At 42.0% G+C, this 3,691-nt stretch overlaps 1 pseudogene; it reads right to left on the minus strand.

Moving 5' to 3' along the window:
* Positions 1–723: 723 nt before the first annotated feature.
* Positions 724–1,420, minus strand: LOC142383879 (ankyrin repeat and BTB/POZ domain-containing protein 2-like; annotated as a pseudogene).
* Positions 1,421–3,691: the final 2,271 nt, after the last annotated feature.

The raw sequence follows: 3,691 nt of genomic DNA on the forward strand, positions 1-3,691 counted from the left end.
TTTTAAAAGCCTGCTGATGGTTTACAATCTGTGATCTGTTCAGAGAATATAAAGCCAGCAGAGCTCTTAGATCCAAGGACTCAGGTCAGCTGGTCCAGTCCAGAGTCCAGACTAAACATGGAGAAGCAGCATTTAGCTGTTATGCTGCAAACAAGTGGAACAAACTGCCAGTGGAGATTAAACTTTCACCAAATGGAGACATTTTTAAATCCAGGTTAAAAACTTTTCTGTTCTCATGTGTCTATGCATGAAATCTGCACGATATCTTTGAATTTATCTGGACTGTTGCCTGTTTTTAAATTAATTTAAATGATTTTATTTGTTTCTCTTTATATTCTTTTATGTATTTTAATGCTTCTTCCACTCCCTGCTGCAATGCTTTTATTTTATGTAAAGCACTTTGAACTGTTTGTACATGAAATGTGCTATATAAATAAATTTGATTTGATTTTCATTGTTCACCAATAAATAATAAATATATACATACATAATTTCAATATATACACAATATAATCACCCATTTACAAATCCCTAAACCATTAATTAACACCCTAAACATATATACATGGATAAACATATTTACACCTCATGGCTTCCTTTTTACATGATTCTTTTTTTTAAGAATCCGCTGTAATGCGTTGTTCTTTTCAGTGTCACATTTATAAGTGACAAGTAGAGCTTCTAAAAGGTAGAAGCTCTACTTGTCACTGGCAGTTTTCAGACTATCATTTTCTGTCATCAGAACAAGGAGTTTTTCTTCATACGGTAAGTCCTTCTGGAATTCTTCCATGACTTCTTGTTTTTATGGAGAGCCCGCGGACCCGCGCCTCCTCCGTAGAGTCCCGCCGCCCGCAGCGCGCGTCCGGCCACTTCCTCCACCAGACTTTCCACGCAGGCCGTTAGACAGACTGCAGCGTATTTGTGTACGCGCACCGACACGCGTGTCTCCACCATCCACCTGAAGAAGCGGCCCACGGAGACCGTGAGCCCGCAGCGCGCGGACTTGCCCCGCCGGAGCGCAGTGTCCCCGGAGCTCATGCAGTGCAGGGACGCCGCGCGCACGGCGGAGGACACGCACATCTCGGCCAGACCCCAGCTGAGCACCAGCTGAGCTCCGCTTGTGGAGCTCGCACAGCCGCTGCGCCTCGCGGGAGACCCGCGCCACAGCCCTCCGGAGCAGGACGCACAGCTGGTGAACTGCCTCCGGGGTGAACGAAGCGTCCGAGCCGGACACTTTACGCACCACTTCCCGGAAATCCTGCTCCGTCCACGGATCCTCCTCCAGCTCCGGCAGGCTGGGACACCGGGCCAGGATGTCCGCCGTGTCCTCCGGCAGGGAGATCACCGTGTCCCAGCTGCCGTTCCTGCTGCTGAGAATGACCCGATTTATCGGAGGACGACAGACTCTCTCCGGCCCCATAACCCGAATCCGCTGTAATTCGTTGTTCTTTTCAGTGTCACATTTTTAAGTGACAAGTAGAGCTTCTAAAAGGTAGAAGCTCTACTTGTCACTGGCAGTTTTAAGACTATCATTTTCTGTCATCAGAGCAAGGAGTTTTTCTTCATAAGTCCTTCTGGAATTCATGTCATCAGAGTAACAAAGACTTAATCTAAGAGTTAAATTCCTGGTATTCTGAACTGATTTCTGACTGAATTCCTGAGGTATGCTGAAAATAGTGTGAGACGTGTCTTCATTGCATTTTCACAAATAAAATAAAGGTTTAAAAAATATGAGATTGTGTTATGATGAATGTTTGGCCTCTGTACATTAATCCAGTCCTGATTTGAGAAGTCTAGGTACAGTGGTTTTTGAACTGGATCTGGTCTAATGTGGTCTACGTGCTGAAAATAGTGTGAAACGTGTTTTTATTGCATTTTCAAAAATACAATAAGGGTTACAAAAATCTGAAACTGTGTTATGATAAATCTCCAGGTTCTGTACATTAATCCAGTCCTGATTTGAGAAGTCTGGGTACAGTGGTTTTTGTTCTGGACCTGGTCTAATGTAGCCTGGGCGAAAGCCGACTGTTGACTCTGTCAAACAGTCTGGGAAAACCCAAGAGGAATCCGTTTCCATGGAGGGCGGGACCTTACCCAGCAACTTAAATTCATTGGAGTAACGGAGTTCCCTTAACCAATCATAATGTTTAGAAATGACGTTGGTTATGCGCCGAGGTTCATGCTTTCTCTCGCGAGGCTCTAGCTCGCGAATCACGCTTCCCACATCCGCTTTCATTATACCGGTACCATTTGAGAAATCAAACTTTTCCCAAAGCCAGTTGGAAGCAGAGCTGGACATCCTTGCCACTAACAAAATTGACGAGGCATTCCTCTTGCTCTCGTTTTAATTGTGTAATGCTCTTCAGAGTTGAGACAACTTCATGGATAGCTTCTAGCATTCTTCCGTCGCCATGTTTATTTCCGCTGCGGTTGAACTACAATTAAATGGACTACAATGGACTCCGCGCGTGAGTTTTGCGTCACCACTCGCAACTGTTTGCTGATTGGCAAAACACTGAGCGAACCGAGGTAGGGGGATTTGGCCAGACTATGTGCGGAGCCAAAATCTTTGGGCGGAAGTACGTAGGATGGCGTCGCCAGGCTAGGTCTAATGTGGTCTACATGCTGAAAATAGTGTGAAACGTGTCTTTATTGCATTTTCAAAAATACAATAAGGGTTACAAAAATCTGAAACTGTGTAATGATAAATCTCCAGGTTCTGTACATTCATCCAGTCCTGATTTGAGAAGTCTAGGTACAGTGGTTTTTGTTCTGGACCCGGTCTGATGTGGTCTACATGCTGAAAATAGTGTGAAACGTGTCTTTATTACATTTTCAAAAATAGAATAAATATTTCAAAAATCTGAGACTGTTATAGTAAATCTTCAGGGTCTGTACATTAATCCAGTCAAAATTTGAGAAGTCTAGGTACTGTGGTTTTTGAACTGGATCTGGTCTAATGTGGTCTACATGTTGAAAATAGTGTGAAACGTGTCTTTATTGCATTTTCAAAAATACAATAAGGGTTACAAAAATCTGAAACTGTGTTATGATAAATCTCCAGGTTCTGTACATTAATCCAGTCCTGATTTGAGAAGTCTAGGTACTGTGGTTTTTGATCTGGACCTGGTCTAATGTGGTCTACATGCTGAAAATAGTGTGAAACGTGTCTTTATTGCATTTTCAAAAATACAATAAGGGTTACAAAAATCTGAAACTGTGTAATGATAAATCTCCAGGTTCTGTAAATCAATCCAGTCCTGATTTGAGAAGTCTAGGTACAGTGGTTTTTGATCTGGACTTGGTCTGATGTGGTCTACATGCTGAAAATAGTGTGAAACGTGTCTTTATTACATTTTCAAAAATAGAATAAATATTTCAAAAATCTGAGACTGTGTTATAGTAAATCTTCAGGGTCTGTACATTAATCCAGTCAAAATTTGAGAAGTCTAGGTACAGTGGTTTTTGAACTGTATCTGGTCTAATGTGGTCTACATGCTGAAAATAGTGTGAAACGTGTCTTTATTACATTTTCAAAAATAGAATAAAATATTTCAAAAATCTGAAACTGTGTAATGATAAATCTCCAGGTTCTGTACATTAATCCAGTCCTGATTTGAGAAGTCTAGGTACTGTGGTTTTTTTATCTGGACCTGGTCTAATGTGGTCTACATGCTGAAAATAGTGTGAA

This window comes from Odontesthes bonariensis, chromosome 1, assembly GCF_027942865.1.
Source record: "Odontesthes bonariensis isolate fOdoBon6 chromosome 1, fOdoBon6.hap1, whole genome shotgun sequence".
In the NCBI taxonomy this organism is placed as follows: domain Eukaryota; kingdom Metazoa; phylum Chordata; class Actinopteri; order Atheriniformes; family Atherinopsidae; genus Odontesthes; species Odontesthes bonariensis.